This window comes from Crocodylus siamensis, chromosome 7 (genome assembly GCF_052110815.1).
Source record: "Crocodylus siamensis isolate JL-2025a chromosome 7, ASM5211081v1, whole genome shotgun sequence".
Taxonomy (NCBI): domain Eukaryota; kingdom Metazoa; phylum Chordata; order Crocodylia; family Crocodylidae; genus Crocodylus; species Crocodylus siamensis.
In genome coordinates, this window is record NC_143401.1 from 56,670,544 (window position 1) to 56,697,683 (window position 27,140).

A 27,140-nucleotide genomic window follows, 5' to 3' on the forward strand; every position below is an offset into this window, starting at 1 on the left:
CTCCCAAGTTTTAAGAAACCTAACACAAAAATCAACTGTAACTTTAAAACTACTTAATCAAGTTTCTTTGAAGTTGGCTTGTTCCTTTAATCTGAAATATGTTCAGCAACAAACTGAAAACTTAACTGGTCACTGAACTTTATTTACACACCTTTTGATCAGAACTGAAGGCAACCATGTACGTGTGCGCACACTTTATGAACACTTTGATTTTACTAAAACTTTCCCCAAGAATTCAATCCTGGGCACAGACCAAACATGCAAAATCCCAAGTTTGTTTGAGAAAGTAAAGGGCAACTGGAAGAAGGCAGCAGTAATAAGGGAAGTATCATTTTAACCTTCATTAACATGACTTGTACATTTCTCTCAATCATCAGGAAAAAAAAATTTAAAAAGATTCCAAAAATTGCTCCAGCCATCAGCTGGTTTTAAAAGTTCAAAGAGTTGAAGCAGAAGAAAGGCATTTAGCCAGCATAGTTTTCTACATAATTTTGTTTCATTCAGATGCAATAGAGCTTTTCAAAAGAGCAAACACAACCCGACTGACAATAATTATCTAGCATCTGCAAACAACTTTGCCATCTTCACTGCAAGAGGAACATGCTCTGCGTACAGGATTCCCATACAATCCCTCCATGTTGAGGCACAGTGAATAACTGTACTTGGAGTACAGGGGAGAGCTGTTAGTTTGGATCATTCCTCCCGCTTGAGGTTTGAAATCTTGAACCTTCATTGTAAACCACCAAAAATCATTTTGAGCAACAAACCACAGCAGCAAATCGCAAGGAACTCCATGGAAAAAAAACAATATTGGACAACTTTAAATTGTTTTTATTACCACTCAAATCAATCCATGGAGGGAAATAAATAAGAAATTTGATTTCAATGTCGCCTCCTTCTCCCTTACCACACAGAAGCATTATATATAACCCAGGACATACAGAACTATCCATAAAGGGAAAAGGGGAATATTTAGTATTTCCTAGTCACTGTCAAGGCTGTGTAGCCTCAAACTGGTATCCTGTGTGGCCATTGGAACAACTCTAGAGAAAACCACCATAACAGGGAAATGTTTATGTTATCTGTGCTGAGAGCAGATAGCCAAGAAAACATCTTCCAAGTCAGGCATAAACTTTATCGTAGGTCATCAAAAGAAAAGGGCAGGTGGGGACAAAAGAAGAATTTAAAGCAAGGACATCAGACTCTTCTGCCTTCCCATGTTTGCACACTCCACTTTGTTCAGGCTGGCCAAAAAAACGTTAGGATGTGGAAACATTTCAGAGGTTCAACATTTGTTTCTGTTGCAATAAAGAACAAAATCAAGAACTTTTCAAATTTTTCATGGGGTAAGATGCAGATAGAGAAACTGATGCAGGAAACGTGGGAAGTCCTTGATTCATGAGGGCACTCACCTGGCATGAGTAACACTCAAGTTCGAGGCCCTGATGCTTTACCTCAGGGAACTGAACCAAGCTTCTCCAGATAAGTGCCCCAAGCACTGAGCTACTGGCCATTTTCTAGGAGCTGGGGTCCATGGAAGAGGGATTCATTGCTTGCTCATTTTAACCAGAAATTCCACCCTGGACCGAGACACCTCCCAGCTGAGAGCTTTGTCAAAGCAGGTGTATTTTTGTGAGAAAAAAATCTTAGTTTCAAAAAATATTTCAATTTCAACAAATATTTTCTGACATCCCCACCACCCCCCCAAAAAAGTTAAAAATTGAGACATACCCAACTATTTCAGTTTATTACCTATAAAGCTTCCAAGTTTGGCTGCAGAACTAGACATTTTCTAGTGACTTTCTTCTCCTTCTGTAACAATAAAACACTGCAGTTTAAATCCAAATCATATTTCCAAATACTCCCAAACTCTGGAAAAGTTTGCATCCAGACCTTAACTCATAGCCGAATGCTCTTTCCTACAGTGGGTTCAACCAAAACCACAGATCTAAACACCCTTGAAGTAAGGGAGGGGTTGGATCTGGATCCATACTGCCACTGGAGCTTGTGGAAAATCCCTCTTATGGTAGAAAGGACAAAACTGCAGGCTCTCTAATAATCAAATATTTAAACACAGGAATTGCTATTAATGAGTCAGGCCAGCATCCAGTTTACCAGAGAAGATATCACTATTTAAGACCATGAGGAATACAAAGACTGCTTGCTCCACATGTGTTGTCTTCCCTAGGACATGGATCCCCCAGCTGACAAGCAGCAAGGAAAGGGAGCAGTTGAGCCAGCACCTACACAAGTTTAACTGCAACGACAGAATGAACAGTCAACCTCTATTTGGCACTTTCAGAAAGTGCAGATGGTACGTGCTCTGAGCTTCCAGGCCCCACAAGGGCACACCACATTCCCACAGGAGCTCCTCCTCAGTGTCCTTGCTCCCCAACACAGACAAACCTGTTCTAACCAGAAGCATTACATTTCTCTCCAAGTCTGTTTATTTTAATAAAATATTTTTGGATACAGTTCTCAGAGAATTATTCCCGAATGTCTTTTCTTAATTCTCTGCAAAGCTGATTAGCCCAGGCAGTGCCCTGTGCTTGCAACCCGTTCTTACTCCAGTTCTGGAGCTAGCATGCACAGAGCCAACTCAGGGTATAGCGGCATTATGCTGTCTTGCACTGTGCAGTCATCCCACAAGAATGGCCACTTTCTTATTTTGGGCCTGTAAGTCACTCCTCAACAGATTATAAGGAATTTAAGACAAGCCAAAATTTATGGGATGAGACTGTCTCAAAAGTTACAGGTCCCACACCCAACTCATGGCTTCAACACTAAAACCTATGGATCTGTTTGCAATCCCATGGCAAGGTTAAGCCAGGAGTGCCTTCTGCCTTCAGCGGAGTTACTTCGCTTTTGAAAAACAGGGTAACGTAATAGAAAAAAGACTTCAGATTGAAAGTTAGGAGATATGAACTCAAGCCTTGATTCTGCCAGTGACCTGCTACCCACCTCCCCTGCCAGGAAAGTTGCTACACCACTTTGAGGTCCAATCCTCTTCTCACTCTGGAATTCATCTCATCTATTCAGAGTCTAAGCGAGTGGTCCCCCACATCAAGGTCCACAACACCGGTTCTCGCACAAATCCAGCTCTTCCAATTGAATTTCCATGCAGCTTGCAACTCCACTTGTAAGTGCTCAGACCTCTAATTTGGGATCTGTGGTTTTAATTGCCAGACAGATACACACTTAATTGGGATAGTTTATCCAATGATTCCCTCTTGGGCAGAGGGCTGGAGTACTTGGCCTCTAGAGGTCCCTTCCAGCCCTATATTTCTGTTTTTACATGAGAGCATAAGAAGTCCCACTGTCCTCCCTCTCTCCCTCACACATACACATGCACATGCACACACATGCAACAGCAACACTCTGATAACAGGTTCATTCCAAGGCTTGTTGCCCTAATTCACGGGTTTATGACAAGAGCTGACCAAAATTGTGAAGTTTCAAAACTCAAGGAGGACATAATGTTTGATGGAAAACAAATGTCTGCTGCTTTTTACACCAGTTTTAGCCCTGTGGCCTACATAATTAAAGTGCCAGAATGTACATGCATCTTGCTCTCCTCCCTCTCCCAGCACTCTGCAAGCCTCACTGTAACAGCAGACTGAGGAAGATAAGGTCTCAGGAAGGAGAAGCAGTCAACAGCCTGCTGCTCAGCTAACAGCAGCATGCAAATGCATGCACATACAACAGAGGTAATCTCTTAGTCAGGAAAGAGATGTAAATTTCCCAAGGGTTATTACGGAAAAAAGAAAATAATATTTAAAGGGCTTTGCATATGCCTCAGCTAAATCCTCTTACAGTCAAAACTTAAATGCAAAATTTAAGAGAGAAAGAAAAGCACCAAAGAGCTGTGTAAAACTGCAGCCACCATTTCAAATGGTGGGGAGAGCTCAGAGTCGACATCAGGCTGTATTAAACACTGTGTTATACCAGTAGATGTTCCTACTTCAAAAGAAGTTTGTTATCAAATATTCATTAAAAGAGACGTGTTTTACTTGTGTTGATCTTTCAGTCTGGTGCATGGAAATGATCCATTTAGATAATCTTGAATCTTTACAGTGGGTTCTATTAGGAGCTTCTCACTGCAGTGTATTCAAATTATATGAAAAGTTAAATGTGATTAGATATGATCATGGCACCACATAGATTTTCCAGCCACAGGCACCAGCTGGCAAAGTCTGAAAAAACAAACCACATTGGAAGGATGTATTATTGAAGTACAGAATATTTGTCTTTAAGTCAGAAAGACAAAAAAAAACCCACAGAAAATCATTTGCATAAGAAGAGAATTTTGTCAGGTCGGGAGAACATACAAAAAGCCTATATTTGCATTCAGGAAGCTGGATCATTTTGCAAGGGGGAGGGGACAAATTGAAGAAATACACAAGTTAATCATTAGCCTGAAAGTCCCACTGGGTTTCAAGCGTTGCTTTCCTTGGACAAAACAGTATTTATGGTTCCTCTTTAGAGAACAGAAATGACACAAAGACAAAAGCCCCAATTAAAATAACAGCCTTGCCAGCACTTTGTCTGCCGCTCTTTCCAGTGACTAGAAGTCCAGAAGATAAATCCCCTCTTGTTATAATGCTGTGTAGTGCCAAACCTGCCTCCAAGCAGATATTCCTCATCACTTACTCCTCCCTAACAATGGCCACACAAAAGTAAGGCAGCAAAATTTTTTCCTGTGAGACAGACTTAAGAAACTCCTGGCAGGAACCTGGAACAGTACACAGGCAGCTGTAGAGAAAGACCCGAGGGTCAGAGAGATTCCCTTCCACTGCGAACCTTGAGAACCCAGAAGGAGGTTCTAAGCTGTCCAGAGCTGCAAGGCCAGCATCATTTACCTCTTGTGTAACAACTCCCACCTGAGGATGCGAGAGCTCCACCAACTGTATCTGGCTACGCCTCAAAGACCTCTGTGAGGTAGGCACAGTGAGAACACAAAACACCAGCAGACTCTCCCTATGCCTGAAGAAGGGTGTTTGTGGCCAAAAGCTTGCAAAGAACAATTTTTCCAACTATTTAGTTGGTCAAATAAAAGATATCACATTTACCCAAAGAACCTTGTCTGCCTACATCCTTAGACCAACACAGCTACAACCAACAACCCTGAAAAAATTATCTGAAAACTTAATATCTGACTAACATTATTCAACCACCTTAGGGTTCGCAAAGCTAACACTAGCTTCAGCAGGCCTGGATGACCTTCATCCACAGGTGCTGAGGGAATTGGCTGGTGTCATTGTGGAGCCATTGGCATGGCTGTTTGAGTACTCCTGGTGCATGGGCCAAGTCCCTGAGGGCTGGAAAAGGGCCAATGTGCTCCCTATTTTCAAGAAGGGGAGGAAGGAAGAGCCTGGCAACTACAGGCCAGTCAGCCTCACTTATATCCTGGGCTTCGAAGGTCTTTGAAAAAATAATCAAGGGCCACATTTGAGAGCCCTGCAAGGGAAGTGATGTTGAGGGGTGACCAACATGGGTTCATGCCAGGCCGATCCTGCCTGACTAACCTGGTCTCTTTCTATGACCAGGTAACAAAAAGCTTATATGTGAAGGAGGAAGTCAATGTCATCTTCTTGGACTTCCAGAAGGCCTTCGACACAGTGTCCCACCCAATTCTGGTGGGCAAGCTGAGGGACTGCTGCATTGACAAATGCACGGTCACATGGGTGGTAAACTGGCTCTAGGGGCACACCCAGAGGGTGGTGGTGGGCGGGTTGATGTTGACCTGGGAGGGTGTGGGCAGCAGAGTCCCGCAGGACTCGGTCCTTGGGCCGGTCCTGTTCAACATCTTCATTAGCGACCTGGACGGGGGTGTGGAGAACACCCTGTTCAAGTTCACTGATGACACCAAGCTGTGGGGTAAAGTGAATACACCAGCAGGCAGGGACCACATCCAGGCAGACCTGGATAGGTTAGAGAAGTGGGCGGACCTGAACAGGATGCGATTCAACAAGGACAAGTGCAGGGTGCTGCACCTGGGCAGAGGGAACTAGCATTATGGTTATAGGTTAGGGGCTGACCCTCTCAGCAGCACAGAGGCAGAGAGGGATCTTGGAGTCAGGATTGACTTCAGGATGAATATGAGTCGCCAATGCGACGAAGCAATAGGCAGAGCCAACCGCACCCTGTCATGCATCAACAGGAGCATCACAAACAGGTCCAGAGAGGTCTTGCTCCCCCTCTATGCGGCGCTGGTCAGGCTGCAGCTAGAGTACTGTGTTCAGTTCTGGGCGCTGCACTTCAAGAAGGACGTGGAGAACCTGGAGAGAGTCCAGAGGAGGGCCACTCGTATGGTTGGGGGCTTCCGTGGGCAGCCCTATGAGAAGAGGCTGAGGGACCTGAATCTCTTCAGTCTCCGCAAAAGGAGACTAAGGGCGGATCTTGTGGCTGCCTACAACCTTATCAGGGACCACCAGCAGAGACTCGGAGAAAGTCTGTTCATGAGGGTCCCCCTTGGAGTCACTAGGAACAATAGCCACAAGCTGAGGGAAGATAGGTTTAGGTTAAATATTAGGAAGAACTACTTCACTGTAAGGGTGGCCAGAGCCTGGAACAGGCTTCCCAGAGAAGTGGTGCTCTCACCTTCCCTGGAAATCTTCAAGAGGAGACTGGATAGGCACCTGACTGGGGTCTTATGACCCCTCCCACCTCCAGTGCTCCTTCCTGCCCATGACAGGGGGTCGGACTCGATGATCTGTCTATGTCCCTTCCGACTCATTGATTCTGTGATTCTAGCATGCTCCCTCTCTCCATATTGGGCTCTCTCCCTGAATATGCATACTGTTACAAAAAATTCTTCTAATAGCAGGGGTATCACGAGACACAAAAGTGTCTATTACGGTTTCTCCTCCTGTCATGGCAATGGAAGGAACAGAATTCTCAGGAATGTGTCTGTGGCCTACAGTTCCTGTGGTTGATGGAAAAAAGGAGGAGCAAAAAAGCATCATGAATTTCAAACCAGAAATGGAAAGGCTCTGCTGAGATTTCAATATAACATTCTCTTGCTTTCCTAAAAAACAAAAGGCATTGAACAGTTCCTGCAAGCATGTCAGACATATGGTTACTTCAGAGGGTCCCACAGATCCCCACTCTCTCAAACAGGCCTCCCCTCTCTTTCTCCTAGCCCCCAAGTTGGAGACCCCATTTAACACACACACACACACACACACACACTCTCTCCTTCCAGGTGAGAAAGGAATGTATGCAGCTACATTCCTTTTACAGCTTCTGACTTCTCCTTCAATCAACCAAAAGGATCATTTCTTTGCACAGCAAGATACAGAATTCTTCCCTCTCCTCAAAACACTCTCAAAGGGCTGGGATGTGCTACTTTTAAGGAACTTTCCCTCTGACCCATCCAGAGTGGGATACCAGATATCACACTCGGTCTGTTTTGTTATTTAATGAAGATACCATTTTCAGATATTAGAAAGAGCTAGTATATAGGAAGGTAGTCCACTCACTAAACCACCAGAGCTAGATAAGCTTGCTCGGAGGTTTGCCTAACATGAGGGCAAGGCTATGAATTTATCTGATCAATAAACTGAACTGAATGGAGCATACTGGATTTAGGAGCATAAATTCACTTCTCACAATTCATGCCCCACGGATGAGAAAACTGTGACAGGACTGACAAGAGGTAATTTTTCTTTTCCAATATCCTATGTTTAAAAGCACACTCCTTTGTGTATGCTTCCTTGAAGCTTCTGTGTGTGGGACACTAACAAGCTTTTTCCTGTATTCTAGATAAAGGTTCCAATAAGAGCATTGCCAATGGCACAGAGGCACTTCGGCCTCTGGTTTACCCTTTCTTCTGCCTTCATTTCCTCTATATCCCTTCCACAGTCCCCAGGATCCTCATCCACCTGACACCCTTGAAGTCCCCTTACAGCTGCCAGCACAAGAGTCCTACTTCCCTTTATAACCTATTAACTGCTGCTGTGTGCTGTAATTTAACGCTGTTTTCATTTACTGGCCACTGTGATTACTCAAGTGATTTGAAATATTCTCCTTTGACATTAAGCACATCTCTGTCCCCAGGAGTACAAGGGATCAGTGATTATCCCCAGTTAAAAAGTTAAAACGCTGGTCTGGTCTGAGCTAAATTGTTTCAAGTGAAATTCTCTATTATTCTCTTCTACAATTTCACTGTTTTCTACAAGTAACTATCTTTACTAGAAGATAAAGATTAGAAATAGCAGACTGTCAGCCTGAGCCACCACATGAATCTACCTCTGCTTTTTTTTTTTTTACCAGTGGTCAGCAACCTTTGGCCAGTGAAACCAGAGGGCTCTGGCAGCATTCAGTAGCATCAACTCTGCCCATGCCTCAGCCAGGCAGCCAGGAGAAGTGGTAGTGGCAGCAAATGGATCCTAGTGCCAGCCCATCTCAAATTCGAGATGGGTCTGTCTGGCCCATTACCAAAAACCAGTGCTGACTGCAGGTCTATAAGAATCACCCATCTGTGCCACAGCCCTCTGTAAAGACTCCACAGAACTGCTAAAAGACTAATTCCCACATGGGACAAAAATATGCAGCTCCAGATGAAGACTATAGGAGCTGTAGGTGGTCAGGGACTCTGAAAACCAGGCTCCCCCAGACTTGACTTGGAGGCAGTGTTTAAGTTGAAAACAGATTTGATTTTGCAATAGATGTTTCAGGAAAGAACCAGTCTGCTTCAAGCACGCTGCAGTGAATTCCCTGAAAGACAAATTGAGGTCTGTCATGTTTTCATAGAAAGCAATGGCTTGCAAACTAAAGAAGCAGGCAGACATCCAAGCCTTCAGCTCCCCTACCAGTGCACTCTGGCTGTAAACAAGAAAGGAAAGACACCAACAGCAGAAACAAAGGCAAGAGAGAAAGCAAGAGGGGAAAAAAGGAAGGGGGAAAAAATCAAAAGAATAATCATAAACAAGAAAAGCCATCAAAGGAATAGATAACCCATTTTTACTGCAAAACAAAACCTAAACCTCAGAACAGGAATGATATGAAGCTTTTGCTCCTATTTCCCAATCAAGTTGCTGCTAAGACTTTTTCTTCTCAGGAACCTTCTTGATAGCCAGTTCTCCTAACACCCCTGAAACACAGTGCCCATCAGATTCAGTGCTGCCTTCAGCACAAACTGTTGAATTTTCACTTGTTTTATTCCTCATTTAGATGTCCTGAGAGAAAAGGCAAAAAAAAAAGAGTAAGTCCCTTAAAACTTAAAAAATAAAACAAACAAAAAAACCCACAAATAAATATTTGAAAATATAAACATCTGTTAAATGCTTGAGGATTAGGGGAGACAGCTGACAAAATCCTGTTTAAATCCTTGAGGAAATTTCAGGGAACCCCCGCCCTGCTGGACTGGAGATCCAATTCTAGTCGCTTGATTTTATCACTGAGTCTTCTGGGGTAATTTTACTTTCACCCTATAAGGTCTGAGTTTGAAAGGCATAATAAACCATTGTTTTTAGTAGTGAGGAGAAGCCAATTTAAAACTTGTAAGATTCATGTATGACTAAGCATAAAAAAGTGACCTTGAATCCGCTCCCCAATCTAAAAGAACACAACATTTTCTTTAGCAGGGTAACATAAAGACACCAAACCCTTAACATCCCAAAGCAGCATCTCTTTTCTCCACAGAAACAGGACGACACAGCAACTTTGTGCCAACTTCACATGCTTCAGACTCACTCCTTTCAGGCACTGTCCAATTCCACAATTATTCACACGTCTTGAATTTACATTCCAACAGGGTAGTCACTTGGCAAGGATTCAAAGACAGACTTAACAATGGGACTAAATATAGCCAGCATGTCTATCTGGGAGGAAGAAGAGCCCCACAGCTGCAGGATGCATCTGTCTAGGGCTGCACTAATTAGAAGGAAGCATACACTTGTCTGGTTTTCTCATTGTGAGCTGAAAAAATCAATACAAATAAATGTCTGTTCATTCCACCAGCACCATGCACTTTTTTGGTAGTAAAACCCTTTCCCCCGAACAGCCCCATGTGAAGACTAGTCCAGATGGTATCCTGAGGACTCTCCCACTGTAAAAACTGTTCTCTTCCCACCTTTCTCTCACCCAAGAGCCCTCTCCTCCCCTCTCCCCAACACCTACACTCTTCTTCCTTTCCTTCTGCCCAAGGGACACCCAGAGCAGCCCATTCAAGGTCAATGCCAATGCCAATCCCAAGATGCACCAGGAGACAGTAATGAGGCTATGCTTGGTTCCCCATCTCACACATAGCACTTCAACCAAGTGTAAGAATTTTTCAAAGCGGCAGAAGCCTGGCTGGGGTCTCATGCAGGCCATGGTGGGGGATTTAAAGCACCCCTCCCCCTGGCCTCAGCATGCCAGCATGGGGGTTGGGGCCTGACCAGGTCCCCTCTGCTGGAACAGGGAAGAGGGAAAAGCGTTGGAGATTAAATCCCTTCCCTTTGGCAGTGGCAAGCAGGCTTCAAGACATGCTCTAGTGCCTCCAGCTTCTGGCCTGAGCCACTGCAGGCATGTGACTGCATTTCCAAAATCAGAAGTGAATATCTGATCACTTGCATCTCAGTTCAATCTCTGCAGCTTAGACTGACCTGCAAAGACTAAATCAATTCAGCCTCAGGCTTTTTGACTGTCTGTCCTTAGCCTTTGTGACTAAAGCTGCTATGTTTGCAGCAGTTAATGAGGTTCTGTTACAATTTAGTCTCTTTTTTTTTGCAGTCACTCTACAGCAGACAGAAGTTGCTATGGAAAATGTATTTAGAGATGTCTGAATATTAAAAAATGTGAGTGAATCTGATGCTATGAAATGAAGGGCTAACAGCACTGACTGGTGTTAATCGCAATGTGGGTAGGCACCATGAAAGCACCCTTCATGCAGCTTTGCCAGGGGCCCTTCCGGCTTCTCTTGCTTGCTTCCAGAGAGCAACACAGTGGAACATTTGCGATTCTGTACCTTTTTTTTTTAAACTGTCAGTCTGCAGGTATTCAAGTGGTCTGAATTTATACTAATTTACTTGGCTCCATATTTAATATAGATTTACTTGTCTCAATAGGAACCACATGATCATTGAGAGGATTTAAAGGGCACCTATTTATGGGTGTCCAGGTGTCTGAAATACCCTTTATAACTTATTGCAATCTGATACTCTTCAGGAAGTTGTAACATTTATTTTTACACCAAAATGCATATTGAGAAGTTGTATATCCCAAGGCAGAACCACATCAGTTCCCCAAGATCTGTGGAAGTGGGAAGTTCCTTCCCCAAGGAAAAATGATGCCTTGAGAAGCCCAGCTTGATACCATCCTTGGGCAGTGAGGCAATTTTAAGCTTCAGAATCAGACTAGCTCCTAATCAAATGTTCAGTTTGAAATACACTTTGGAGCTCTGGGCACACAGAGGGAATTATGAATCCCCAGCACTTCAGCCCATTTCCTCTCTCATTTTACCTCCCCATCTTCTGCACCCACAACTCAGTAAAAAGCTTTACTTGGCAGAGAGACACCGCCACCAATGACTTGAGATAGGCTCAGTCACACTGCTCTTGGTCCTTTCTAATCCAGATGAACAGGGGAGCAGAGGACTCTGGTCCCTTTTGTGAAAGCATGACTGACAGGCTGACTATGAAACCAGTTTATATAAGAAGCTCTTAAGATAACAGTGCTCTGTCCAATTCACTGATTTCTCAGCTACCAAACACAATCCTCTAACAGCCCGCACCTTGCATTACCAAGCCAATTGCTTGGTGGTATAGAAGATGAGCAGCAGCACAAACTTGGATCCAGAAGGGTAAGAAAAGCACTCTCCACAAGGTTTAAATACAAAACTTGACCCTGCACAGGACAAAATGCATCCACACATATTAATGAGAGAGTCAAGTACGGCATTTCCCCTGTTGAAAAGTGTTAGAACCAGATACTAAGGCTGATGTGCACGTCTCTATGCTTCTGCCTGATGCTGTTTGTTTGTGCAGGCTGGCTTAAAATTCACACCACAGAATGATTTTGCACAGTGTTAAGAACTTTCTCATATCAAGGATCAGGATCCAGCCAGAGGTTTAAAAGGATAGCCTCAACTAGAAGGGCAAGGGGAAAAAAGTCACACTTCTGCTGGAAGTATTGGACTAGCTGCAACCATAACTTGCATCTGCAATTACTATAACAGTCAATAGGAGAGTGGAGGCGTGAACCTTTCACGTTTAGTGGGCATTTACAGTTCTGTTGCTCAACCTCTTTTGGCATAAAGCCTATTGTAAACATCCATAAAGGATGCTTAACAAACCACATTAATAACAATTCATTTAGAATTCTATTTAGATGTGAATACCCTATTTAAAGGGTAATCAGTCAAACTGTCTTAGTCAGTTAGATACCATTTCTAGCACACAGTACTCCTTTAAAAGCAGATATTGGAATGGAGTACCTATTATCTCTGTTCCAATGAAAGCAAATTAGAACAATACGCTCATTTCTTAATCCCATGGCTTTCAATCACTTCTGAAATCACTAGCTTTGTGTGGCAACTATCTACTCAATGCCTATGACTGAAGATGTTGTGCTGATGTTGTGATAATACGACTGAAGATGAAACTCAACTCAGGAAAGTCTCCATGCATTGTATACAGTAAATCCAAATTCTATATAACTGAATACTCCAAATATAATCATGCAACATTTATCAATATCATAATAATGCATTTTACAGTATATACCACATATAGTGCCCATGTAGTAGGTAACACTTAGACTTTACTTTGAAGGGTTCTCTTATTTCATTGACCAGAATATCTTCTAAAATAACAATACCAAATGTAATCCTTAATATGCACTTCTGACCAAATATTTAAAATTTGCTTATAGATGTATTACTGGTGAAACTGCTGATCTCCAGTACCCAGCATTAATACCTTAGGCACAAGTTTCTTCTTACCATAGAACAGCAACAAATTAATTTGCCGCTAGGACTTTGATGGGGCCATATGTTTAACTAGGCTGCTACTAGTGTTCCCCCCACCCATTTATGATCATTGCCAAATTGAAACCTAGAGCTCTGCTTCATCTCTGTCCCTAAACCCTACAGAAAATCCAAAGTAACATAATACTGCTTGGATTCATAGCACAAATACTTACTCAGAGCTTAATCCTGCGAGGTGCTGACTACTCTGACTACAATCCAACACAGTATTTTAGCCCAAGTAGTCACATTTAATTGAAAGGCCCACTAACGTGCTGAAATACTTGATGGATCATGGCAAGAGTGGTCATCAACCAGCATGGTAAAAGCTTAAGTCTGTTAAATCATAGAATCATAGAGAAGTAGGGCTGGAAGGGACCTCTAGAAGACATCTAGTGACTAGTCCAACGCCTGAGGCAGGATCATTCTTATCCAAACCAACACTCCGTAATCTAAACTCTTTGTAAAGCTACCAAAAAACCCTGAGACAACACAAGACGTAGCTCTAACCTGCCACAGATTAAGCAGGGGAACCCATGGGAGAGACCCCAGGTAGAGGGCCACCTCCTACCCCCACACTAAAGAGGAACACAAAAACCTCCACAGTCCATATCAATCAGAAGATGGGGTAAAATTCCCTCCTGACCTCAAATAAGGTGATCAGCCTGACCCTAACAGGAGTAGTGACCCAGTTCAACAGTATGAGGGTATTTGGAGGGAAAAATAGTAAGAAAAAAACCCACTGCGTTTATCTTAGTGATGGGAGATGCAATAAAAATATGTAGAAGTTTATGGGACTGGCAATCTTCACTGTGCTTGATAAACACTAGCCAAGTAATCAGAGTTACCAGATTTACATAGGCAGGCAGGTAAATTTGTCTCTCCACTTTACTGACTGAAAAAGACAAAAATTATGCAACTGACCCTGATTTTACAGTAAGACCCGCCTGAATCAGATCACAATACTGGTTTCTAATTAAACAGCAGAACTTGGATTAGAATTTTGACATTTTGGAAACAAAATTCATTGCTTTAAGCACAATTTTCCCTCAAAACTTTTTTACTTCTAATAACTATAATTTGAGGTGTTCGTTTTTCCCCATAAATCAATTCCTATTTTATTGGGAGCGTTTTCTCAAAATTATCCTAGGTCTATTACACAGAATTAATGTCAATGATATTTGTAATATTACAATAGTAGCTGAATAGAATTTTTTAAAGAATCTTTTAACTTCTTGCCTTTATTTTAAAAACCATTATACCAGGCTTGATGGCGCTCAAACAAAAAAATAAATAAATACATTTTGGATTTACACTCATAAAAGTGTATAGAAATCACATATATACTAACGCATATCCCAGAGCTCTGGCAAATGGCATTTTTCTCATTATTTTCTATCTGTCCCACAACAAATGCCTTTAATCCATAATAAAATTAGCAGTATAAACAAGTGTTACTTTAAACAAAATGCCCATAGTTTGTAGGTTATCATCAGGGAGACAGGCTTTCCATTTGCTACGGAAGAATGCAGATTTTCTCCTTTCGGGGAAAAAACATGAGAAAACATGAGTTTCTCCTGACAGGCTGGGAGAGTTCCAGCCTGCAAGGGGCTTCTTGGGGCTCAGGGGAATGAGACATATGAGGTACCATGTCCATGTGTGCACATGCACACATGCATGTGGTCAGTAATACAGCCAGGCAGTGGTAGAGAGCAGTTCCCCCAGGTAAGTTCTGCCCAGGTAAGTCTGGGAGGAAGGGGGAGCATAGGTGACAGGTTGGGGGGAAGGAGATGGCATAGGTGATGTGGCGGGTAGGGGGGCAGATTGAGGCAGCCATGGTGGGGAATGAGGCAGGATGGTGGCTGCAGCTGGGGGTTCTGCCCAGGGCCTGGAAGGGAATGCACAGCCCGGCAGGAGGAAGCGGGACAGAGCCACAGGTGGCCCATCTGCGGGGACAGCAGGGAGGCTGGCTGGGGAGAGGGCATAGGGAGACACTCCCAAGGAGAGGGCTTAGGAGGGCACGTGATCCCCCCCCACCCCCCAGATTTGTGCATGGATTTGGGGAGGGGGTTAAATCAGAGAATTTGGAATTTTTAAACAGAGAAAACCAGGATCCCTGGTTATCATTTTTTAGGGCTTCTAAACTCTGCTTTATTGGGAGGTCACCTTACGTAAAAAACAAAGATTCTGTTCCCTTAGTATGGCAGAGCAGGCAACAATAACAACTTTAAAAAATCTCTAAGGAAAAGTTGGTTTAAATGTGACCGGAAGCAATCACACAAATGGACAAAAACATTTTCCTAAGAGAGGGCAGCATTTAACGGAGTGCAACACAGCTGCTTATGACCTAGGCAATGGAAGTAAATGGGATTGGAAATGTGTGGCTGTAAAACGGAAACATGTTATTGTGGAAGACTGCAGCAGTCAGGGGACTGAACACGGAAGGAAGTGACTTAACCAAGCATGCTGTCCTCTGCTATTTCCCACTGAACATCCTGTGCATCTTATGTGCCCTCTTTAACAGTCTCTCACAAAGCAGCCGCCACTTAAAATCTACAACACATCCTCCCTCCAGCAGGGAGGATTTGGATGGGGCCTTATCTCTGTGTTTCCAGCCATCAAGCTGTTCTTGTTTTGAACATGGTTAAGAAAACTGCTGGCAGGCCAAGAGGAGTGGATCAGCTCAGTAAGGGGTGTTTTATACCAGCAGGCTCCTATTCTCTCTGAAATGCCAACTGTTACCTCTACCCTTGCTATTTTCATTCTACGGTACTACAGAACCTTTCTATAAAAAGCTGTAACACATATAACCTATATCTGCTACTTTGTGTGGTATAATTTTCCTCATGTCACTGTAAGAAAATAAAGGATCCTTTGGGAAATGATTTAACCCTTTTTAGTGAAAGGCTTGTGATGTACTAATACTGTCAGGCAGAAGAAATTATATGAGATTAGTCACATACATATGACAGAGAAGTGATTTCCCAAAGTTATAATAAAAAGGGAGAAATAGCCCAGGAAACTGGTAATGTGATGCAAAAGTGAATTCTTCACCTTAGCTTCAGAGCACTGAGTCAATAATGACAGCTATTCTGTGATTTGAGGTTTTGTTTTTTGTTGTTTTTTTTTTTATAAGAGAATTTTTCATGTTCCAATCCAAATCAATTCCAAATCCAGGAGTCAGTCAAGAACCATAGGTGGCCCTACTACCAGCAAACACCCTACACCCCACCTGGGGCATCAGATGTTTCCAAATCCTTTGCCAGACATCCTACATGCAGGCCCAAGCCCACAGGCTTGGGGTTCAGATACCCCCAAGTTCAGCCATAAGGCCCCAGGGACAAGCTTGGGAAGCATCTCCCATTTCCATAAAGTGGGCATAAAGCCAAGATCTTCCTGTTTGAGCAGCAAGCGGAACGCTTACTATCCATTACCTCTGCGGGTACTACCCCATGCCAGAAAGCGGCCATCCCCAGGGGTGACTAGGAAAACTCCCTTAGTGGTCATGGTATTTCTCCTGCCAAGTAAGCTGGTGGTCTCAGTACCACTGGCCTGCTAGGAAATGGCCTCATTGAGGTGAATGTTTGTGATGTGAATGACAAATGCTTCAGGGTAGCAGGCTCAACCAAGTGTCCAAGAAATGAACAAAGCCAGAGCATATTTGCCTTTTGTCCTGCAGATGCATTTCCATCAGGAACAATATATGGCAATAAGACGATTGGAAACAAGATGGCACTGCACTTGTCCTGTGAATAAACTTCAGAGTTATCCATCTGTCTCTTTTCACCAGTACTAAGGTATCCATAAGAACTGTTTCAGTTGTGACAGAAACCTCTAAGAAAATTAAGACAGTGGCAATGACGTTTGTAGAAGTGGATAACTGGGGGGGAGGCATTACACATAAAGCTCTTAGTCCCTTTCATCTTCCTGTTTTTCTCTTAACTCAGCACAGTAAAGCTAGATGATGGTTTAGCACAGGAGGATCAGAGCCAAGAGACACATCCTGTACAGCAGAAAGTGGTGTTAATCTATGATACCTCCAGCTAGTCTTCCAAACTAGCTAGGACTGTTACTTATCAATTCAGATTGCAATAAATCACAACTGCTGGCATTTCATACACAGAAAGATTTTGACCCTAATTGGCTAACTATGCACAAGGCCATGACTGACTCCATGTCTGAAAACAGAGCTAATAAATAATCAAAATTGAAAAGAAATATGCTGTATTATCAGTTGCCAGCAACAAATGCCGACACATTAACAACCTCATCTTCTCCTGGATAATTCATTCTCCAAGTCTATGGCTAAGGTCCAAGAGATATGGAGCATCACGTTTCTCCCAGGTGATGAGGATCATTTATGTAAGAAAACATCCATAATCAGAGTGCAAAAACAGGACTTCCTGTATTTCAAGTAATCTTGAAAGGAAACATTTAAAAATTGCAGAGAAATAAGGTAAGAGGGACCTGCAATTCTGAAGCAAGATCATACACACACGTGCGCATGTGCATAAAACAAATAAACTTTCCTGGATGGCTCAATTTTAGGCTCTCAGGCTGGCTTCAATTTACCCTTCTTGACAACAAAATTGACAAACACCATGACTGAAACTGAAAACTGCAGGCATCCATTTTAATCCATCTTTCTAAAGTGGCCTGCACAACGAAGCAGGAAAACCACCACTGTTAGGAACATCACACAGCATATTCCCCAGTGAAATGGCATTATAACAATATTCACTTAACAGGTCATACTGAAAGTAGGAGAAATGCAACCACCAGGAAATAAAGTAGAAAAGAAGCTGTAGAACCTTAAAATAAAAATAAATAAATAAAATGACTAGGGATTTTATTTACAGAAGAAAATGCTGAATCTCATCAGAAGACACTTGATTGACTTTGGCTCACTTTGGTCAACTTTGGTTGATAAATCAAGAAGACTATTCTCCATTAGCTGGAACTAGTGATACCACAGCAGTGTGCAGAGGATGTGCCACTCAGCCAGCCATCAACTACAATGGCCAAAACAATGACCCTGTTAAAAAAAGAAATTCCCTGTTTCCCACCTCCTGGGGCAAAACCAAAGGGGAAAGTATGATCTTTACCAAATCACAACAGAACATGGACAGAGCTGAAACCAGAACCTAGGTTACAGGGTGCACAGGTGGAATTTCCTTTATTAGCTAGAGCTTTGCTGTCAAACTCTAAATCCATTCCAAAGAGGATTTTGATATTTGAAATTTGGTTTTGTTTCAGTTTGGAACAAAAACAAAGAAATTTTGCAGTCACTAGGAAAAGGAAAGCATTGGGGAGCATCCCATTCCTGCTTCCCCATCAGGTGAGCTGCAGAAAAGCCAGGGAGACTGAGAGTTGGAGTTTTATAGCTGGAATTAGAGGTTCTGAGGCTTCTAGTTTCCAAAGAGCCAAGATCCTTGTAACGTAATCTGGTTGGCATTCTGGGCATGAACAGAAATGCAGCTCAAGTATCCAAATTCTGAAATGCTTCATATTCAGTGAGCTTCAGCATCACATAAACATGACCCTACCTCCAACCCCAGATCAACTGTTCATGAAGGCATGTAGCAGCAGTGCTCTCCATCCAGGGCACCACACAGCAGGAATCCCTACATGCATACCTCTTGGCCTCCAGTCTCTGGAGGTTCCCAAGGACAGCAAAATACAGGACAGCACTTATTGGCTGTCCACCCTGCTCCTCCCGCACTGTGGGATGACAGAGGACTGCAGTGTGCAGACATTCTAGGACACACTTGAAAAAAACTTCAAAGATATCTTTGGGGAGAAGGGGACAAGGGAGCATTCTTTAAGTGCTTCCTCAGCCATGAATGTCTGCACATTCACTGTTTGAAGCACTCTGAAGGCACATGGAGAGCTTCAAACAGTGCATCTGTGCATGGCCTCAGGCAGGCAAGATGGAAAGAAACCAGACCTGACAAAATCCTTCCTGCTTTCCACGGGCCCTTCACTGCAAACCAAACCGTCTCTGAGGAATGTTTCAATTTCAAAGAATCAGCATTCTCCAATGGAAAGAACATCCTGTTGAAATATTTGTGACCAGCTTAACTCCCAGCACATAAATTAATTCCCCTAGTAGCAGTCACCAAACTCTTACATGGCAATTTGAAAGATAATCTCTTGTGGGCACAACCACACAAACAAACCTTCATTTTGCTGTCAGTTCCTCATGACTGATCGAGTCTAACAATTCTTCTCTCTCCTCACCATCACAAAGTCTCTCACAAAGCCAAATTAAAACTTCCTATCAGCTTCTCTCTATGACCAAGAAATTGATTCTATTGGAGGATATAAGGTGCAAATACTTCTTTCTACTTTCTGACACACACTCCCAAGGTCTACGGACCCAGGAAACCCAAAACCAGAACACAAACTCAGGCCAACTGAGCATCAGTGGTAAACATTCACTTTAAACTATTTAAGTGACCTCCTATCTACTTACTGTCTTCGTGGATTTATTAAGAGTTAATCTATCAAGTCAGAAATAGGTTAATACTCAAATATTTTACATAATTCCATTTTATCTCATCTCCACTGAGAGATCTGACTATTCCAAAAGGAATGAAAGAACAAATGAACTGCAAATGAGGACACTGTCCACATTGTACCTGCTCTCAGATCCTGGGAGTCAGCACTGGAAAAACTAGATATAACCAGGGATCTGAGTGTTTCACTTCCCATGGAAAAATGGAAAAAACAGTGGATTTTAACCAAGAAAACCACGGATTTCTCATTTTAATGGAGAAACACACGGACTTGCCACTTTTGCAGAGCTCTCTGCAGGCTGGCAGAATTCCAGCCTGCAAGTGGCTGGGGGGAGGAGAACAGTCAGGCAGGGGGTGCCATGTGCATGTGCGCACTCACTCATGCACATGGCCACCAGGCAGCCTGGAGAGCGGCTCCCACAGGCAAGTCTGACAGAGGGGAAGGGGGTATTGAGGCCCCGTAGGTAGGGAGGGAGGGAATTGGGCAGGGCTGCAGCTGCTGCCCAGCTGGGGCAGTGCACTTGGTTTGGGGCCTGCAGACAGAATGGACAGGGCCCGGTGAGAAGCAGGACAGACCTGCAGGTGGTGGATGGCGGGGCTGGCTCCAGATCTGTGCACAGGGCTAGGACAGAAGCAGACTGCCCACTGCAGGGTCAGGCTTCCCACCCAGCTGCCTTCCCCCCGTGGGGCCTCTGCAGGCCAGCAGGTGAAACCTGGCACAGCAGGGCCAGGTAGGGAAGCTACTTGCTCCCCGCACTGCCCTGGCAAAGTGCCCCCAGTGGGGTCATGATCCTTGATTAAAGTTTCTAGGGGCTGTCAAGATACAAATAACAATACCACAGTTTGGTCTAGTGAAACTTGGGATCCATCAGCTCAGAAACAAATGAGATTTACCCTAATCTAATCCCAGCATACCTCCAGCAGCAGTCACAAGGAGAAAAGCTGCATGGAGTCAGGAGCAAACACTGCTTATTATTATTTTCTAAGGTAGGTAAATCTTCTGAAAGTGACACAGACAGGTAAATGCTGGTAAAGCCTGGCTGCCATCATTCAAAATACGGAAAAACAAATTTTCACACTACACAGATTTCTCTCTCTTTTAAAAGGTAATGTATAACAGATTTACAATGGTTGACCTACCTACATGGTGGTAAACACTTGCCTGGGAAAATGGGACCACATCAACAATGTCTTCCATTAAGAGGGCAAGATGCCAGCCTCCTTTAAAACAAGCAAGCAACTGGAAGAATGCTCAAGAAATCAGGCCTTAATGCCTATGGGGTTTCTAGATGTCAGGTTCTCTCTAGTCTTTGTGTTTTGAAAAGGTTGCAATAGGCTAGCTCTGCTACAATACAATGTTAGTAGCTGAAGATCTCCTCCTGATAAACAAAAGGCAGGTCTCCATACTGAGTCTCGAAAAGGAGTTAGCTGCCTTCGATGCCATCAGATGCTGGTATGCCCTGCAGATCACAGGAGAGAAAGCACTGTCCTCTTTGAGCAGCTTTGTTCCTTTCTTTCATACAGGTCCCAGAAACCAGCACTGGCCTTCACCTCCCCTGCACACTCTCAAGCAAATACTACAGTATTTTTTCCAAGGTGGAAGTGGAACCAACTGGTTTGGGGAGGCTTAGTAAAGGATCTTGGTTTTTGTGAAGCTGACATGAGTTCAAGAATTTCATCTGCTTCACAGAACCAAACCAAGAGCGATCAAGAGTGACCAGGACCTCTAACTGAGTGGGCACACATGGCATAATCATCAGCATACTGAAGATCAGTAATGGAGGTATTAGTTATCTTGGATTTGGAATGTAACCAGTTGATGTAAAAGAGATTCCCATCCATACAGTGCTGGATGCTGACTCCAAGTTGAAGTCTATCAGCAACAAGATCCAGAATAGCTGTGAAATAAAATGCAAAAGAGTGCAATTCCACATCCTTGCTGGACTCCAGTTCTCATAGTGAAGAGGTCTGTTTCCAAGCCATTGCTTATGACAGTTACTGTGAAGAAGTCTGATGCTGGATTTTGAGGGGTATCTAAATCTCATCAAGGTCTGCCATAGGGCCTATCTGTTGGATTGAATCAAAGGCCTTAGGTCAATGAAAACTGCACCAATCTGGGTGTTCCTCATGGTACTTCTCCTGAAACTGTGTAGCAACAAAGATCATATTTATTGTATCTCTGAGTGGTCTGAAACCACACTGGAACAATCAGATGGCAATCCTAGGAGAATGCTAAGCATTTCCCCTACCTAGGTAAGCACTTTTCCCAAAAAGTAAAGATAGGTAACACCAAATTCAACACCAGATACAATCTGCCAGTGCTACCCTTAGACATCTCTGAAATTGTGTTTTGATCATTACATCAGAAAAGAAGTTTGGTTTGGCTGTGATTATCCCTCCCCTGTTGTATGGATGTGAAACCTTAACGACATCAGAAACACCTGAAAGCTTTGGAATATGACCATAAGTGATGTCTTCAGAAAATCCTCTATATCAACTAGGACAGAAGAATGAATGCCAGCCAGCATTCTAGCTCAAGGAAACACCACCAGCATTGACACCATGTTTATATGGCACCAGCTCCATTGAATAGGACATGTCATAAGAATGCCTAACAGCCAGTTGCCAAAACAGGCCTTATACAGAAAACCCATGCTATTTGTGGGTTCGGCATTCACGGTTTCAAATATTCACAAATGCCAAACCCACATCTTAAATACACTCTATGCACTTACAGAAGCTCCTCAGGAGCTCCATGCTTGCTGCCACCACACTCTCACCACTGCCGTGCCCCACCCCCAGCTGCCAGGGGCACCGTGTTCATGAACGCATTGCCTTATTTACAGATTTTACCATTTGCGGGGGAGGGCGAATAGCAAGGCTCACCTGTACTCTCGACTCACTGATGGTCATCACTCTAGAGCAGGGGTGGGCAAAATACAGCCTGGAGGCAAGATCCAGCCCATACAGGGGATTTGTCTGGCCCGTGGTGGGTCACTTAGTCCCGCGTGGCTGAGGTGCCGGCCAGCCGTGGCATATTCTGCCACGCCCTGGGCATGCAGCAGGGCTGGGGAAGCTCTGCAGTGGGGCTGCCTTGCTAGGCAGCCTGGGCAGTGGCAGCTCCTTCAGGCTGCTACTGCCACTGGCCCCAGCCCTGCAGTATCAGTGGACTAGTGTATGCAGCCCCCACCCTGTGCACCCTGCTCCGGCTCCAAGCTCACCTGTCTGGGCTGAGCAGCAGTAACACAGGACAAACTGCTGCTCAGTGCAGGACAAAAACAGCCCCTCACTGCCACCATGGCTTCCTGGGGCAGCTGCCCAGAGCCCATGCAGTGCTGCCCTGCATCTCCACTGCCTCTGGGCTGCCCTACAGGGCAGCAGTGGCCACACAGAGCAGACACAAGGCAGCCCTGTGTGAGCTCTGGGAGGCTGTACCAGGAAACAGTGGTGAGGTGGAGGGGCCACTTTTGCCCTGTGCGGAGCAGCAGTTTCTCTCTCGCACTGCCACTACTCAGCCTAAGCCCCAGCACCAGGCTCGCCAGTCCTGGCAGAACAGCAGCCACAGTGGCAGTAGCACTGGGCAGAAACTGTTGCTTGACATGGGGGAAAGCAGCCCCTCCCCCTTGCTGCCCCCAGGCAGTTTTTGGTGTGGTCGCCTGAAGCCCATGCCATGCCAGGCTGTCCTGCAACTCCGTCACCACTGCCTCTGTGCTGCCTCACACTGTCACCACTGCTATGCTGGGTAGCCCAGACACAGCAGTGATGGAGCTGCACTGCAGCCCAGCATAGCACCAGCTCTGGACAGCAACACCAAAAAATGCCCGATGGCAGCAAGGAGGAGGGGCCACTTTCCCCCGCGCTGAGCAACAGTTTCTGCCTAGTGCTGCTGCTCAGTCTTGATGGGCAACCCCAGAGTCAGCGCAGCATTGGGGCTGCACGACATCAGTACCTGGGAGACTCACGTACTGAATTGTACCCATGGTGCAGTGATGCACAACGAGGTATCAATCATTCTGCACAATCTCATCTCACTATGGAAGCATATAGATGATAGAGACAAAGGGAAAGAGCTGTGACCTGACATCATCAGTATCTACTCCTTCCTCCTGGAATTATTTGCAGTTCAATGTGCAGACCTCAGAAGAGCCTCCCTAGTCATCTATGGACTCACCAATGACATCCCTATTTACTGAAAGACTGTCATCCATATTTTGAGGGGCTGCCACTGACACCACCACCAATACAGTACTTTATACTGTCACATCTCCCATTTAACTGACCCATGAGGCTATAGACAGAAGCAGTTTTAACTGCATTGTTATTGATGTAATGTCTCAACTCTACATCTTTCATTGCACCCAGCTGTGTGCTTTATTGGGGGTTATGCTCAGATTCATGCTTGTTTGAAAGCCACTTGAGAACCTGTCCTTGAAGTTTAGTTTGGGAGCAGTTGATGGCTAAATGAAAAACATTCTTGGATATTTCTGCTCTTGAATTTCCAGGAGGTACTGCTGGCCAAGAACACTTTTTTTCCCATCTTTGCCTGCTTTCCTATATGGGGTTTTCTGCAAATGCTGCACATGGAGACTGTTTAGTGTTGCATATGCAAGACATGACATAAGTGCTTTATAGATTGCAATCAATTAAAAATTGTTCCTGGGTATAACTGAAGGTGTAGGTTCTCATTAGGAAAGCTGTGCTTATTTTTAAGTTGGCTGCTTCAAAAATTGTACTGTGTCTTAACAAGTGAGATCAGCTGGGATGTACTGATTTGTAAAACTCAGTTTAAATTGAGGGCCTGGAGAAGGTACATTCTGCACATGGGATTTAACAACGGGATTTGCTTCCCCTTGTTCCTACAACATCTGAGTTCACTATAGACTCTATCCATCATATTTTCTTCATACAACACACCCCAGAATAAAATACACACTTTATTTTTGAAAGACAGAACAAAGGAAAACCATCTTTCCTTGTAGTAAGTAATTGAGTAGCAGCAGGTAGGAAGCCAATGTTAGTTCTGCTTTCACACAGCAACCAGTAGAAACTGTTCTTACCATATTTCTCAGGTATAATGTGCACTACAATCCCCAACAGCTGGTATTTGGAAATAAGGTGTGTGGTGTATGCAAGACAATATGGTATTAACTCAAGCATCTGCTGTTGAGTGGCTTGGCAGGGAAGGAGACTGGCTATGATTTGTTACAGTCTAAGTACAGATACTTTTTATCCTAGATGTGGCTATTTAGTTCCAGTTTAATTGTTCATGCTTTGGGTAGATAAGGGGTCAGCAACCCCCAACACACGTGCGGCGCATGGCATGCAAGGCCATTTTCCTTGGCACGCACTGAAGCCAGGGAGGCAGCAGCTGTTTGTAGCCTCCTGGCTGCAGCCAGCCCCAGCTCTGCGTAGTTGCTGCCAGCTAGGAGCCCAGGCTGCTCCCACCAGGCAGCTGGGAAACTGCAGCCAGCCCCTGGTTTGGGTAGCTGCTGGTAGCCACGGAGCCCGGGGCTGCTCCCATGGAAGCCCTGCTGCAAGCAGTCTGGGTTCCATGGCTATCAGCATTTACCCAGAACCTGGGCCCGGGAGGTTGCTGCCTCTCCACTCCAGCCCTGGCCCTGGGAGGCAGCACATACCAGCAATGCTCCCCCCTGTGCTGCTCTCACTTCTGCAGATCAGCGTTGGAACCCAAGGCAGCAGGGCACAGTGGGGGGGCGCAGAAAGCTGTGCCAGGTTCCAATGCTGGGCCCCCCACTGTGCCAGGTTCCAATGCTGCTCCACAGAAGCGACAAGGGAAGCATAATGGGGAGCATTGCCCATATGTGCCATGTCCCCAGTGCCTGTGACCGGGTCTGGGAGGCAGGTAGGGCTGGGGCAAAGAGGCAGCAGATGTTTGCAGCTGGCCCAAGTTCTGGGTAGCTGCTGACAGCCACAGAGCCCAGGCTGGGGGGCAGAGGCTTTGGGTGAGGGTCAAGGACCATGAGCAGGGCTGGGGGGGGGGCAGGAGCTTTGGGTGCGGGGCACAGGGCAGCAGGGCTTGGGGGAAAGGGGCACAAGCAGGGCATCCTGCCATGTACCCCCTGCCCTCATTTTGTTTTTCTAGCATGGCGGCACTCCGGCACCTTCCAAGGTAGGCACTGTGGGGTTTTTCGGCATGCCAGCCAAAAAATGTTGCCTACCCTTGGCACCTGACGTTATTAGTAGATATTCTTCTTTCTTGTCCTAACTTATGAAGTATATCTAACAGCCCTTCTCCCTTTGACATATATGCTGATAGCAGACAGGGAACCAGCTAGACAAGTCAAGGGAACACATTTTGTTTCATGCTCCTGCCACCATTAACCAGGGAAGTTGAGCATGTAAAAGAAAGGAAGAGGGGCAAACGGGAGGGCAACCTCAGAGCAATTAAAAAGAGGAGAAAGCACAACTTGAGACATCTAATGAGATTACAGGAAGAGTTAAAATTGTAAATCTACATGCACACATCAGATTTTCTTAAAGGTTTTACCATGATTACAATTAATGTGTCAATTATTATTATAGAATAATTTGTAAATACACTAATCTTGACCTGCCAGCTGATTCTTCTATTGACAACAGCAATGAAAAAAATCTCTCTCCAGGAAAACACTTAAACAGCTTAAATCATAGCAGCTGCAAACACAAATGTACATTCATGTTGAACACACACACAAATATGATTTAAAAATTAAGTTTTAATAGTTGTGGTGATAGCTATTACAGAAAGTGTTTGCACAACTTCCTTCATCCAAGAAGGACTGAAGAAAAACCTACTCAACAATCTAGCGTTCCTAAAATTTTAACTGTAAATATTTCTAAATTGTTTTCCACAGTTTAGCTTTCATGTTGAAACATGCTAGATATTATCATTAAAACTAACAAGAGAGTTGCCAACAGAAATGCATATTACGGGGCTTTCCTCCCTAAAATGGTAGGAGTTTGAGCTTCCTGTCTCTCAAAATTGTTATGACAGTTTGATACACTGTGGATTTCAGTGAAATGGCTCTTAGATTACATGGATTTAACTAAGATCAGAATCAGGCCCACAAATGCATCTCAAATACTCAAAATGGCTTAAGACTTAGAACTCATGGAGCTACCAAGGACAAATGGTAATATAATGTTCTATCATACATGCAAATATGCTGTGTTTTACTTTAGAAATACCTTATTGTCAACACCAAATTTTATGGGGAGTCAATGCTAGAAATTTGGAGCAAGTTTGGCACTCAATAAAATCACCTTAGTACTAACAGCAAAATCTACACTACCTGCATAAAGCCTGACTCTCCATACCAAGTAACAATCTCATTCTTGGGATCTTCTGTTCTGCATGTGCTGCATTGCTGGCAACTTACATAGTTCCAGGCTACTGTCACTAAATTGTTCTTTCAAGCCTGTTGCATTTGTAAAGTACGACATTTATCCATTTCAAATTTTGCTTGTTAAGCAAAGGTCTGGTCTAGCAATGTGCCAGAGATAGGGAAAAAAAGGTTCTAGAAAGAAAATTGGAATATCCTTGAAATAGAACATAAAAATCAAAACTTTTCTTTATTATTTTCCTTCACTGAGTTGTTACATATACTCAAAAGAAAAGAAAGGGAAAATGCAGCCACTAACCACTATCTCCCTCACCCTCCGTACCAGCATGC

The 27,140-nt window shown here is 44.1% G+C and overlaps 1 protein-coding gene across 2 annotated transcripts in view; it reads right to left on the reverse strand.

Moving 5' to 3' along the window:
* Positions 1-27,140, reverse strand: part of PALD1 (phosphatase domain containing paladin 1) — a 199,068-nt gene that overhangs the window by 138,912 nt on the left and 33,016 nt on the right. The gene's annotated exons all lie outside the window — the stretch shown is intronic.